The sequence below is a fragment of the Giraffa tippelskirchi genome, chromosome 3 (genome assembly GCF_054371585.1).
Source record: "Giraffa tippelskirchi isolate mGirTip1 chromosome 3, T2T-mGirTip1v1.2.pri, whole genome shotgun sequence".
Lineage (NCBI taxonomy): Eukaryota > Metazoa > Chordata > Mammalia > Artiodactyla > Giraffidae > Giraffa > Giraffa tippelskirchi.
In genome coordinates this window covers 43,029,430-43,043,832 of record NC_137277.1, presented here as the reverse complement: position 1 = coordinate 43,043,832, position 14,403 = coordinate 43,029,430, and the positions used below count along the sequence as shown (strand labels likewise).

General features: G+C 45.9%; 2 pseudogenes; one reads left to right on the top strand and one right to left on the bottom strand.

Moving 5' to 3' along the window:
• Window positions 1-10,777: 10,777 nt before the first annotated feature.
• On the bottom strand, window positions 10,778-10,886 carry LOC145543958 (small nucleolar RNA SNORA70; annotated as a pseudogene).
• Window positions 10,887-12,147: 1,261 nt separating this feature from the next.
• LOC145540718 (small ribosomal subunit protein uS10 pseudogene) lies at window positions 12,148-12,481 on the top strand (annotated as a pseudogene).
• The last annotated feature ends 1,922 nt before the right edge of the window (window positions 12,482-14,403 follow it).

The window sequence follows — 14,403 nt, the reverse complement described above, 5'->3', positions numbered from 1 at the left end:
GCGCTCAGCGTCTTTTTTTTTTTTTTTTTTTTAGTGGGCGGGGCGGGGCCAGGACTGGTGAGCCCCTACTTCCTCTCAGCCCCTCCCTCTCTGGGCTGGGAAGGGCAGGCGGGGGGCCCCCCCACTCCGAACCCCTGACTTACAGAGTGACCTCGCCTGCAAACTGTGCCAAGATATCGCCCGGCACTCCTTTCCAGGCCCCGAAACCCCTATAACAGTAGGAGAATATCAATAATTAACATTCATTGATCACTTATGCACGGGGCGCTCTACTAAACTCCACGTGGATTAATCTCCCAACAACTTTATAAGCTAGTTATTGTTGCTGCTAAGTCACTTCAGTCGTGTCCGACTCTGTGCGACCCCACAGACGGCAGCCCACCAGGTCCCCCCCGTCCCTGGGATTCTCCAGGCAAGAACACTGGAGTGGGTTGCCATTTCCTTCTCCAATGCGTGAAAGGGAAAAGTAAAAGTGAAGTCGCTCAGTCCTGTCCGACCCTTAGCGAACCCATGGACTGCAGCCCACCAGGCTCCTCTGTCCAGGATCCCAATTTACCCATAAAGAGACAAGAACAATCGGGCATTCAAAGCCAAGCTGGAAAAACACACGACTTCTGATGTCTGTGCTGATGTTCTGCCCTGCGAGAGAACGACTCGGTGGGTAAAAGTGCAGCCTCTGGTTCTACTGCCTCAATTCCATCACCTAGGTTCTTGGCATGCCACTTGGCTCTTTGTGCCTCCGTTTCTTCAACTTTAAAAGGATGGTGCTAATAGAACGTAACTCAAAGAGTTACTCGGGAAGCACAATGTCTGATTTATTGTAAATGCTATTATTGTAATGAATAGACTGTCACTTGTTCCCGTTCTGCCCACAGGATCTTTTTCCTGGGAAGCTGGTCTGTCTCTGGGGCTGGGTCATGGCTCTGCAGTACCCTTGGAGGAGCAGAGCAGGAGAATATGGTGGAGGGCCTGGGAGGCCCTTAGGTGTAGCCCTGTGCTCTTTGGTGCTCTTACTACAGAAATAGGGGCAGAAGGCAGTCGGATCTCTATCTGGCCCTGTTTTATTGACTGTAAAAGAGAATAGTACTACTTGGCTTTCTTCCTTATCAGTGCATTTGTTGAATGCCCCTTGTATGTCAGGGATCGTGGCCAGGAGAGCCCCTGGAAACACTGCAATGTAACGAGGAAAAAAAATGTTGCCTGCCATTCCAGTTCTCTAGGGATCAAGCCATTAGCAGCTGCAGTCACTCACCATCCACCCTAGGACCGTATTTCTGAAGGACCTTCTGTACTTTGAACCTCACCCCTAGAGAGTTGAGACTCATGTAGGGAAAAATCTCAGTGACCCCAGATTGTGTCTTCCCATACACAGAAGAGTTGTTGTTGTCATGTCACTAAGTCGTGTCTGACTCTGCCAGTACTCAAATCACCCTGTTCTTTGTGGTTGGCAGTTAATTTTCTTATGTTTGATTGTTTGTTTCTTTACCTTTTTTTTTGGCTGCACCTTGAAGGATGTGGAACTTCCCTGCATCCCCTGCACCCCCTGCAGTGGAAACCGGGAGTCTTAACCACTGAATCACCAGGGAAGTGCCTCAACTAGATGTTTTTCTTTCCAGTGGGTGACCGATTAGTGGCTAATGGCTTGATCCTTATAGAACTGGAATGGCGGCAACATTTTTTTTTTTAACACTATTGTGTTTCCAGAACTCCTCCCACCCCACCCCACCCCACCCAACCCCCCAGTACAGTCCTGGACATACAGAAAAACTCACATGTATCCTGGTTTCTCTATTGCCTCTTCAGAACAGTTTCTCAGAGCTCAGTAAGAAACTGAATAAACCCAACTCACAGTTCTAATGTTGTGCGTTTTTTTCAAGTTGACAGCAATGAGGAAACAAAGCCCTTACCAGGGAGGGGGGCGGTGTGGGCTGCAGTTTGTAGAATGGTGGGGGAGAGACATCAAACAGTCCTACTAATCCACATAAGATTTCAGCTGCAGAAAGTGCTGTAGAGGAGACAAGCTGTGGGGCTCTAATGGCACAAATTCAGGAGCCTGGCCAGGTCTGGAAGGAGCTAAACCAGGAAAGGCTACCTTCCCTGACAACAGGGCAGCTGATTGGATTTCTAGAGGCAAGCTTTGTGCCATGACCCATAGGCCTGATTCTTGGGGTGGTGGGGGCTCCATTTCTGGCCATTATGGCTATGTGTGAGCTTGTTGCTGGCTTATTAATTATCACCTACCTCCCCTGAGCCAAAAGGAGCCCCAGGCTGAGACAAGGTAGATGCTAGCTAGGTACTGGTAGACTGAAGGATGCCTGCACCCCCAACAGCCATCACCATCCTGAGGTCTTAACTTTAGCAGAGCTCAGCTTTTGCCACCTGCTTTGTCCTTGGGAGTGTCTGAGTGAGAACAAAACTTCTATTCTACTCCACTTGACAAATACGAACTGTCCAGCCCAGGGGCCCATCTATCTCCTGCGTGCACGAAAGCTTGGCCCAGTTAGGTAAGCTGCAGTGAGGAAAGGGTGGTGTCCAGTTGAAATCTCTCTTTTCTTAAATTAGATTTTTTTAAAATTTATATTTCGCTGTGCTGGGTCTTCATTGCAGTGCGCAGGCTTTCTCTAGTTGTGGAGAGCAGGGGCTACTCTTTGTTGTGGTTCAAGAGTTTCTCATTGCAGTGGCTTCTCTTGTTGAGCACAGGCTGTAGGGTACATGGCCTTCAGTAGTTGTGGCTTGAGGGCTTCAGAGCTCAGGATCAGTATTGTGGTACGCAGGCTTAATTGCTCCAAGGTAGGTGGAATCTTCCTGGACTAGGGATCGAACTGCTGTCCCCCACATTAGCCGGCAGATTATTCACTACTGAGCCATCAGAGAAGTCCACACTACTTTTTTTTTTTATTTTTTAAAGGTTGTTCCCTGCACCATGGGGGATCTTAGCTCTCTGACCAGGGATCGAACTTGTGCCTCCTGCATTGGGAATGGGGAGTCTTAAGCGCTGGAACACAAGGGAAGTCGTCAGCTGAAATCTTAGAATAGTTTCCAGATAAAGAACTAAGACTGAAAGGCGGAGGGCCAAGGTCCATCTCTGGAAATGGGACAGGGTGTGGCTTGTCCTGGAGCTGGAGCCCTCCGTCCCTACTTGGCAAGAGGCCCCTTCTCTGATGAAATAAGATCATTTTTAAGTCAGGAATAAGCACATTTTTAAACATAAAATTCTCTCCCTGCCCATTTGAGCCACTACCCCTTGCCCTTTACTGTGCATTAAGAAGCTGTGTAAGACATTAATTAGATCCCCTTAGAAGACCCAGCAATGCCTATTCAACCCCTACGCCCCCCAGAAAAAATCAGTTTTCTCCTGATACCAGCAAGGTAACTCCTTAGGAGACCTTTCTTTCTCAGTCCTGTAAAAGGGTCACACTAAGCCACGACTTGCCCCCCTGGACTATGTAAACTGTCAGTATGTTACTTTGATGTATAACCTTTTGTCTCAAAAATTTATATAAAGGTAGGACAGTCTTCAGAGCTTTCTGAAAGATTGTCTCCCAGGTTATACTCCTCAGATTGGTTTTCTTTTCTTCTTGCTCTTTTAAAAATATTTTTAACTCTTTTAACATAAACATGCATTTTAGTCATGAAAAATAAAAATTTTAAAATCTGATGATGTTCTTCTACTTTATTTTTTTTTATTTTTTAAAGTAGTAGACTTTTAAAGGTGTAAGCTTGTGGAATTTTAGTTCCCCAGCCAGGGATTGAACCTGGGGCCTCTGCAGTGAAAGCATGGAGTCCTAACTACTGGACCACCAGGGAATTCCTCCCCTTGGAATCCTGCAGACATCAAAAGGACCTGACTTTCCTTGAACCAGGCACTGTGTGAGAGCATTACATATTATCTTATTCAATCCTCACTACAACCTTATGAAGTAGGCACTGTTATTTTTACAGATGACATTATCTATGGCTTAGAGAGATACAGGAAAAATCCTTCCTAATATGGGCATAGGTTACATCCATTCCAGTGTTTGCTGGGTTCCAAGCCTTGGTAAATGTTAGTCCTTGTACCAAAACTACCCTTCCCACCTTGCTTAGCCTTAGTAAACTCCTATTCATCCTTCAAGACCCACCTCTGCACCACACTTCTAGGAAGAATTAGTAATTGCCCAGTATGCTTCCACAAGACTGTTTTCATGCATCTAACCTTGTTTTAGACTTCACCTAGTTATAAATATGTATTCATACGTTTGTCCCAAGCTCTACCCACATCTTACCTCCAGACTTGAGGGCAGGGCTATTATTTACTCATCTCTGTATCTCCTAGCAATGGGCCTGGCATGCAATAAGATGAAAAGTCATACACACGCTATCACATACAAACTAGATAATCAACAATCAACTATGTAGTACAGGAAACTCTACTCAACCTTCTGTAATAACCTATATGAGAAAAGGATCTGAATGTATATATCTATCAGTAAATCGCTTTACTGTACACCTAAAACTAACACAACATTGTGAATCAACTATACTCCAATATAAAATTAAGTTAAAAAACATTTTTAAAAGATGAAATGGTAAATAGGTTTGATGGCATGCACCAATCCCAGACCATTGATTGCAGCTGCCTGGATTGCTACATTGAGATGAGCTATTTCTCTGGCTTGTGGGAAGGAGTCATGTGATCCATTAGTTCTGTCTGCCCTAGCCTCAGGAATAAACATCTCTAATGACAGAGTTGTCTAGACCTGGCCTGGGTGCTCTGTAACTTTTGTGGGGAAGCTTTGGAAAAGCCCAGGGAAGCTACAATGGCTTCTTCACTCCCAGTTGAAGAACCCTGTCTCACAACTAACTGCTGTGAGAGAGATGATTGCCAACAAGAGTTCCTCATCCAGACGGCAGTCTTATAATGACTTCCACCCAAAGCCTGTGCTTGCTTTTCACGGCTGGCCAACCACAGCTTCAGGAGAGCTGTTCTTGTTTTTAGATATTGCAAGGAAGGGAGAAGAGAGCATGAGGGTAAAGACATTTCCTGTTTCCGGTTGTTGCTTCTCCCATGCCAACTCTGAGCTTTGTGTGACTGTGTCCAGATGCCACAGATAGTGGTCGCTCTTAAACCGAGCTTGAAGACAGGGAGGGATTTTACCAGAAAGAAGTGAGGCTGTTCCATCTGAAAGCACTACCTGAGCCTTACAGCAGAATGCTGGCCAGGATCCAGGGAAGTGCAAAGCTCCACAGGGGAGCTTCCTTACAACCGCTTGTAGGATTCCAGTTCCCCAACCAGGGATTGAACCCAGGCCACGGCAGTGAAAGCCCAGAATCCTAACCACTAGGCAACCAGGGAGCTCCCCGGTTGGTCTCATTTTAAACACTTTGTCCTTGACAGAACCCTTCTCATCCTTCCATCCCTCCATCCATTGACTTAGCATCTACTGCTCGCCAGGCTCACTGCCAGGTGCTGGGGTGACAGACAAGTGTTTACACAATCCTCTTTCTCAGGGCATTCTCTCAGACAGCACCACCCATTCTAAATCACAATAATAGAAGTATGCAGCTACATAAATCAGTTCAGAGTGTCTTCACGAGGAAGTCACAGCAGAGGAGCTGAATTTTGAAGCATGAGATGATGAAACGACGTCATCAGGCAAACAGAGAAGAAATAGAGAAGGGTTTTCTGTGCCCTGGGAAAGGCAGGTCCGTGGATAGCACAGTTAAATAGCATCATGTTGTGTGTCTTAAAATGTTTTCATTCTTTCAATGTAAATGTTTAAAATATGCTATAAAAATTTGTCTTGTTTGTAGAGACGTGGATGGACCTAGACACTGTCATTCAGAGTGAAGGGAGTCAGAAAGATAAAAACAAATGTCGGATATTAATGCATATATGTGGAATCTAAAGAGGTGGTATAGATGATCTTATTTGCAAAACAGAAATAGACACAGATGTGGAGAACAAACGTATGGACACTAAGGTGGGGAAAGAGGGAGGGTGGGATGAACTGGGAGGTTGGGAATGACATATATACAGTATTGATACCATGCATGAAATAGTTAACTATTCAGAACCTATGGTATAGTTCAAGGAACCCTACTCAGTGCTCTGTGATGACCTAAATGGGAAAGAAATCCAAAAAGGGGATATATGTATATGTGAGGGCTTCCCCGATGGCTCAGCAGGTAACGAATCCACCTGCATTGCAGGAGACATAGGAGACTCGGGTTCCATCCCTGGGTTGGGAAGATCCTCTGGAGGGGGGCGTGGCAACCCACTCCAGTATTCTTGCCGGAGAATCCCATGGACTGAGGTGCAGGACATGACTGAGCGACTAAACACACCCAAACGTGTATGGAAAACTGATTCACTTTACTGCACAGTAGAAACTAACACAACATGATAAAGCAACTATATTCCAATAAAAATTAATTTTAAAAAATAAAGAGAAAAATAAAATTTAAAAACCTGTCTTGGCAATTCCCTGGTGGTCCAGTGGTTAGGACTCCATGTTTTCAGTGCCATGGTGTGGGTTTGATCCCTGATTGGGGAACGAAGATCCCACAGGCTGCAAGACACTGCCAGGAAAACAAAACAGAACAAAATACCTTCTCTTATCCTCATGACAACTCTGTGAGAGAACTACTGTTATCCTTTTTCTACAGATGAGGACATTGGAGAGGTTAATATGATTTGCCCAAAGACACACAGAGTAGCAGAGTCAGTGTTTGAATTAGTATCGGTTTGACTCCAAAGGCTCCAGTTTTCACTGTCTCTGTGGTGGTTCGTGGTTGTTTAGTCGCTAAGTTGTGTCTGACTCTTGTGACCCCATGGACTGTAGCCTGCCAGGCTCCTCTGTCCATGGGATTCTCCAGGCAAGAATACTGGAGTGGGTTGCCATTTCCTTCTCCAGGGAATCTTCCCAACCCAGGAAACAAACCCAGGTCTCCTGCATTGCAGGCAGATTCTTTACCAACTGAGCTACAAGAGAAGTTCATGGATATGGGCTGTGGGCTGGATATGGCCCATATGTGTGTTTTGTTTGAGTGGCACAATGTTTTTAAAAAACTAGTTGGCTCACACAGTATCTTGTAAATTTTGAATAAGTTTCCAACTAACTTTCACATGAAAATCCAGATTTCTAGATTTTCTAAAAAACTCAGGGACTTCCCTGGTGGTCCAGTGGTTAAGAATCTGCCTGCCAATGTAGGGGACACGGGTTCTAACCCTGGTCCAGGAAGATCCACATGCCACGGGGCAACGAAGCCATGTGCCACAACTAGTGAAGCCTGCGAGCCTCAATTACTGAACCCAGGTGCTCTAGAGCCCGTACTCCACAACAAAAGGAGCCACCGCAGTGAGAAGCCCACGCACTGCAACTAGCTCACTGCAACTAGTTGCCCACATGTAGCAATGAAGACCCAGCTCAGACAAAAATAAAAACAAAATTTTAATTTTTAAATTAAATATAAAAATGAAAAAACACAAAATTTTAAAAAAGAAAGGAAACTCAAAATTGTGACAACATTTACATAAGCCTATTACCTGGCTGCGGAGAAGGCAATGGCACCCCACTCCAGTACTCTTGCCTGGAAAATCCCATGGACAGAGGAGCCTGGTAGGCTGCAGTCCATGGGGTCACTAAGAGTCGGACACGACTGAGTGACTTCACTTTCACTTTTCACTTTCATGCATTGGAGAAGGAAATGGCAGCCCACTCCAGTGTTATTGCCTGGAGAATCCCAGGGACAGGGCAGCCTGGTGGGCTGCCATCTACGGGGCTGCACAGAGTCGGACACGACTGAAGCGACTTAGCAGCAGCATTACCTGGCTGAAGCTAGAATGGGACTGTCCTCTGTTTTGAGGCAGGGCTTGTGTTCTCCCGTTCACCACTCCCCCACCATCACTTTCACTCACATAAAAAACACCTGGCCTTGTAGGCCCGCAAGCTTGCAGCCCTTTTACTGGGCTCTGTCATTGTGTGGAAACAGGATTCCAAAGTATCCCAGAGTTTCTACAGAGCCTGTACTGATGCTTTCTGAACATAAAGCAGATGGAATCACTGTGATGCTATGCCACGTGGCCGTAACAAGGGTCTGAAAAGCATTGTTTCCTCCTATACTTTTTTTAAAATACTCTATAGTTGCTTCACAACATTGTATTAGTTTCTGTTCTGAATCATGTTATCGTGTTCTGAAACAACGTGTTTCAGGCCTTTGTATATATATATCCCCTCCCTCTTGGACTTCCCTCCTACTCCACCTCTCTAGGTCATCACCGAGTACCAAGCTGGCTCCCTGTGCTGAGCAGCAGCTTCTCACTAGCTGTCTATTTCATACATGGTAGTGTATATATGGACTTCCCTGGTGGCTCAGAGGTGAAAGAATTAGCCTCCAATTCAGGAGACGCAGGTTCGATCCCTGGGTCGGGAATATCCCCTGGAGAAGGAAATGGCAACCCACTCCAGTATTTCTTGCCTGGAAATCCCATGGACAGAGGAACCTGGCAGGCTACAGTCCATGGGGTCATAAAAGAGTTGGACATGACTTAGCGACTACACAACAACAATGTACATATGTAAATCCTAATCTCCCAGCTTGTCCTTCCTCCCCTCCCCTCCACTGCCCTGTGTCCACATGTCTGTCCTCTACGTCTGTATCTCAATTCCTGCCCTGGAAATAGGTTCATTAGCTGTAAGCCCACTGGGCTTCCCAGGTGGCGCTAGTGGTGAAGAACCCACCTACCAATCAGGTAGATGTAAGAGATACAGGTATGATCCGTGGGTCGGAGAGATCCCCTGGAGAAGGGCATGGTAACCCACTCCAGTATTCATGCCTGGAGAATCCCATGGACAGGGAAACCTGGTGGGTATCAGTCCACAGGGTCCCAAAGAGTTGGACACGACAGAAGCGACCTCGTGCACGCACGCAAGGCCACCATAATCTGGTATTGCTACACCTTACAGCAACGGGGAGAGAGTGTGAGGCCAGAGAGGTTGGCAGGGGCCAGATGATGCCCCTGAGGAGTTCAATTTTGATCTTACTGGGTTCGAAATATCTGTGTGACATCCCCGTGGAGGGGGGCTCCGATGGGCAGCTGCACACAGAGCTCATGAGGAAGAGAGGGGCCGGAGTCATCCTCTGATAGAGTCGGTGGGGGGGAGTACAGACCCTCCTGAGAAGACAAGTGACAAGGAGCCTGGGCAGGAGGCTGTGAGGAGCACAACCAGTTCCAATGGACAGAGGAAGAAGGAGTGGGCAGAGAGGGAGGAAGAGGAGAAGAAGATGAGTGCTGAGGAAGCCAAGAGAGAAGAATTTGCAGGCAACATGGGTGACACGTGGGATATTAAAGAGAGATCAAGGCAATTGGGTGTCAGCGCTGGGCACCCCAGAAGTTTCAGCCAGTGAGGCAAGGGCAGGAAAGGCTAGAAATCAGATCATAATGGGTTAAGGATGGATCGGCGAGGCATTTAATACCAGGAAATGAGGCAAAGGTGGCCCTTGATAAGCTCACCCCTAGAGAATGTAGCAAGCATGATGCAACACATCTGGGGTGAGACTAGCTCCTCTTTCAGAGGTGGGACTGAAGCTCAGGGACAGGCAGGGCTGATATCAGAGACCGGTGTAATCTCAGAGAAGCATATCTGAGGCTGAAACCCAGTCAGGGGGAGAGAGAAAGCAAAAGCTGCAACCCCAGCTAACCCTGGCCGCCTCGGTGTTGACAGCAGCAGACACACTCTCCCGGCCCCCACAGCGTATCCTGTCGAGGCAGCCAGTGCCCTCCAAGGTGTGAGCGCTGACGCTCTCATACTTACACTCCAGCGCTCCTAGGTCTACTCTCAGAGGCTAGGCTGGGGCACTTGTGCAGCCCTGCCAAACCCACACTTCAGGCTGTCTCACTAGCCTTCTCCATTTGTAAATTTTATTTATTTATTTATTTTTTACTTTTTTGGATGTGCTGAGTCTTTGTTGCTGCACGTGGACTTTCTCTAGTTGTGGCGAGCAGAGCCTACTACCTAGTTGCAGTGGTCAGGTTTCACTGTGGTGGCTTCTCTTGTTGCAGAACACAGGCGCTAGAGCAGAGGTTGCAGTAGCTGTGGCGCACAGGCTCTAGTTGCTCTGCAGCATGTGAAATCTCTCCAGACCAGGGACTGAACCCATGTCCCCTGCACTGGCAGGCAGATTCTTAACCACTGGACCACCAGGGAAGTCCTCTATGCAATTTTTTTTTGTCATTTAATTGACATTTGCACCTCCCCCCCTTTTTTGGACAGGAAAGTAGGATTTATTGGTGGGTATGTGTAAGGAGGGGACAGCATCAAGGCTCTCATGAGTGCTGCTGCTGCTGCTAAGTCACTTTAGTCGTGTCCGACTCTCTGTGACCCCATAGACGGCAGCCCACCAGGCTCCCCCATCCCTGGGATTCTCCAGGCAAGAATACTGCAGGGCCTTCTATTTATCCAGAGGATCACGATTAGGGATGTATTTGACCCTATAGCCATTTTGGATGAGCCACTTTTCTGCCACCATGTTTTCAAATTCATCCACATTAAACTTAATAAATCCTCACTTCTTGGAGATGGTGGATCTTCTGGCGGCCAGGGAACTTGAACTTGGCCCTGCAGAGGGCCTCAATCATACGCTCCTTGTTCTGCACCTTGATGCGGACGGACATTATGATTGGCCAATGTGGACCCTGGCTGCTGTGCCCTGGGGCTTTGAAAAGGTGCCATGTATACCTGTCTGGGGCCTGGGGCTGGGGACAGCATGCCAGTAATAAATGTCCACTGGAAAGGTCTGTCTCCAAGGTCCCGTAGGGCAACCTGTACAGACAACAGGCTGCATACACTATCAGGGAGGCTGCCGTTTGCAGCCACTGCACCCTGGGCCTTCATGGGGTGCCCTAATTTTATAAGACTGAATGGGAAAAGGGAAAAAACTGAGCTGACCCCATTGTGGGGTCAGATAAAAGATGGAATGTCACCAGGCCCCTGAAAGCAATGGGTTTGGGCCACAGGCAAGTACTCGTTGCCCTGAGAGTGAGCGACAGGTGTTCAGCAGTGAAGGAAAAGGACAAATTTAAAGAAGGCTTGTGGCTCATGCAACTCTACATCAAAAAAATGAACAATCCAATTGCAAAATGGGCAGAATCTCTGAAAAGCTATATTCCCACAGTAGACATACAGATGGCCAGAAGGCACATGAAAAAGATGCTCAGCATCACTAATCACCAAGGAAATTCAAGTCAGAACCACAGTGAGCTATCACCTCTCACCTGTCAGGATGACTATTACCAAAAGACAACAAATAAAAGTGTTAGTGAGGGCATGGGGAAAAGGGAACCCTTGTACACCGTTGATGGGAACGTAAATTGGTATAACCACTATGAAAAACAGTATAGAGTTTCCTCATTAAATTAAAAATAAAACTACCATACAATCCAGCCATTCCACTCTTGAGTATTTATCTGAAGAACAAAAACAAAAAACGCTAATTAGAAATGCTGCTACTCTTGCCTTCTGAGATGGCCCACATTCTGCCTATGGAGTGTTTCTAAATAAGTCCACTTCTTACCTATCACTTTGTCTCTCACTGAATTCTCTGTGATGAGACATCAAGAACCTGAGCTTCACTAAGTCCTGACTCCAGCCTCCATGACCTTCCCTCCATGAGTTCCAAAGTTGCTAATCAGGAGAGGATCAGCCAAGAAACCACCAGGCAAGATTCCAGGGACTAGAGAAGCTCATCAAGATTAGGCTGACCAGCTGAGACGAGATTAAGAGAATGCAAGTTCTGTTCCCCTTCTATTTGCCGTGAAGGGATGAGACCCATTGCCATGATCTTAGTTGTTTTTTTTTTTTAGCTGATCTTAGTTTTTTGAATGTTGAATTTTAAGCCAGCTTTTTCACTCTCCTCTTTCACCCTCATCAAGAGGTTCTTTAGTTCCTTCGCACCTTCTGCCATGAGAGTGGTATCATCTGCATATCTAAGATTATTCAGACACACACACACTGAAATATTACTCAGCCACAAAAAAGAATAAAGTCTCTTCGGGGAAAACCCGGCACTGCTGCAGCGGAGCCCCAGGCCGCCAGCTCCTGCTCCTGACTCACCCGTGTTTGCTCTCACCAAGGAACAATTTGGTCAGGAAGCCTCTCCACAGTCATGGCTTTTAAAGACACTGGCAAATCTCCGTCAGAGTCAGAGGTGACCATTCAGCAAACTAGGATTACCCTCACCAATATGTGCTGATCTGATCACCAATGCGCAGGAAAAGAATCTCAGAGTGAAGGGACCTGTTTGGCTGCCTAGCAAGACTCTGAGAATAACTACAAGGAAAACTCCTTGTGGTGAAGGTTCTAAGACATAGGATAGATTCCAGGTGAGGATTTACAAGTGATTCGTTGACCTGCACTGTCCTTCTCAGACTGTCAAGCAGATCACATCCATTGGTACTGAGCCAGGAGTCAGGATGGAAGTCACCATTGCCAATGCTTAAATCGTCTTTCTTAATAAACTGATAATCAGTTGTTAAAAATAAAACGAAGTAATACCATTTGCAACAACATGGATGGACCTAGGGATGATCATACTAAGTAAAGTAAGTCAGGCAGAGAAAGAAAAATACCATATGCTATCACTTATATGAGGAATCTAAAAACCAAAACAAAATGACCAAACATAACAGAACAGAAATAGAATTACAGATACAGAGAACAGAGAGGGGTTCCCAGAGGGAAGAGGGGGTCAAGGAAGGAGGAAATAAGTGAGGAAATTAAGAGATACAAACTTGTAGTTGCAAAATAAATGTGTCATGGGTATAAAAGGTAAAGTGTAGAGAATATAGTCAATACCTATATAATAGGTTTGTATGGTAACACATGGTAACTAGACTTACCATGGTGATCATATTAAACTGTATAGAAATATGGAGTCACTATGTTGTGTAGTAGAAACCAACATAGTGTTATACGTCAATTATATTTCAAGAACAAACAACCAGGGCTTCCCTAGTGGCTCAGTGGCAAAGAATCTGCCTGCCAATGCAAAGGACATGGGTTCAATCCCTGGTAGAGGAAGATTCCACATGCCACGGAGTAGCTAAGCCTGTGTGCCACAGCTACTGAGCCTGTGCTCTAGAACATAGGAACTGAAATTACTGAGCCCGTGTGCCACAACTCCTGAAGCCCGTGCACCCTAGAGCCCGAGCTCGGCAACAAGAGAAGCCACAGCAATGAGAAGCCCATGCACCGCAATGAGAGAGTAGCCTGCATAGCAACGAAGACCCAGCACAGCCAAAAAAAAAAAACCTGGTAAGAAAAAGCGATTAGATTTGTGGTTCCCAAAGGTGGGAGATGGGGGGTATGGGAAATTGGACGAAGGCAACCAAAAGGTACAAACTTCAATTTATAAAGCAGATAAGTGCCAGTGATGTAATGTACAACATGATCAATATAATGAATACTGCTGTATGTTATACATGAAAGTTTTTGAGAGTAAATCCAAAGAGTTCTCATCACAAGGAAAAATTTTTTTCTATTTTTTAAATTTTGTCTCTATATGAGATGACAGATGTTCAGTAAACTTACTGAGGCAAAAGCTTCATGATGTATGTAAATCAAATCACTATGCTGGGCACTTTAGGCTTATACAGTGCTGTATGGCAGTTCAGTTCAGTTCAGTCACTCAGTCATGTCCAACTCTTTGCAACTCCATGGACTGCAGGCTTCTCTGTCCATCACCAACCCCCGGAGCTCGCTCAGACTCATGTCCATTGAGTCTATGATGCCATCCAACTATCTCACCCTCTGAGATATGATGGCAATTATATCTCAATAAAACTGGAAGAAAAAAAGAACCCTTGTGGATTGATGAGACTATGTATCCAGGGGTGTGTCTAAAGCATGAAGAAATTAAAATAAAATAAAACATGAAGAAATAGTCAGTGTTAGTTACTCAGCTGTGTCCAACTCTATGCAATCCCATGGACTGTAGCCTGCCAGGCTCCTCTCTCCGTGGGATTCTCCAGACAAGAATACTAGAGTTGCCCCTCCCTTCTCCAGGGGATCTTCCCGACCCAGGGGTCCAACCTGCGTCTCCTGCATTGGCAGGTGGGTTCTTTACCACTAGCACTGCCTGGAAAGACCATGAAGAAATAGAATGCCTTTAAAAAGATGGATTAGAATCAAAACATCTACCTGGAGCACAGTATAAATCACCTTAGGATCGCTGGTATGAACTGGAATGCAGATGATGAATACCAACATAGGGTTCTTGCAGGAATTCTAATTCCTTAGGCCAATACCATGACACCCTCCTTTCTTTTTGATGTATATCTGAATCTCCTTTCAGATAAAAACTTTGCCTGTGCACTACAATTCCTCTTGTTTTGAAAATGTACATTTGAATCTTTTTTTTAAG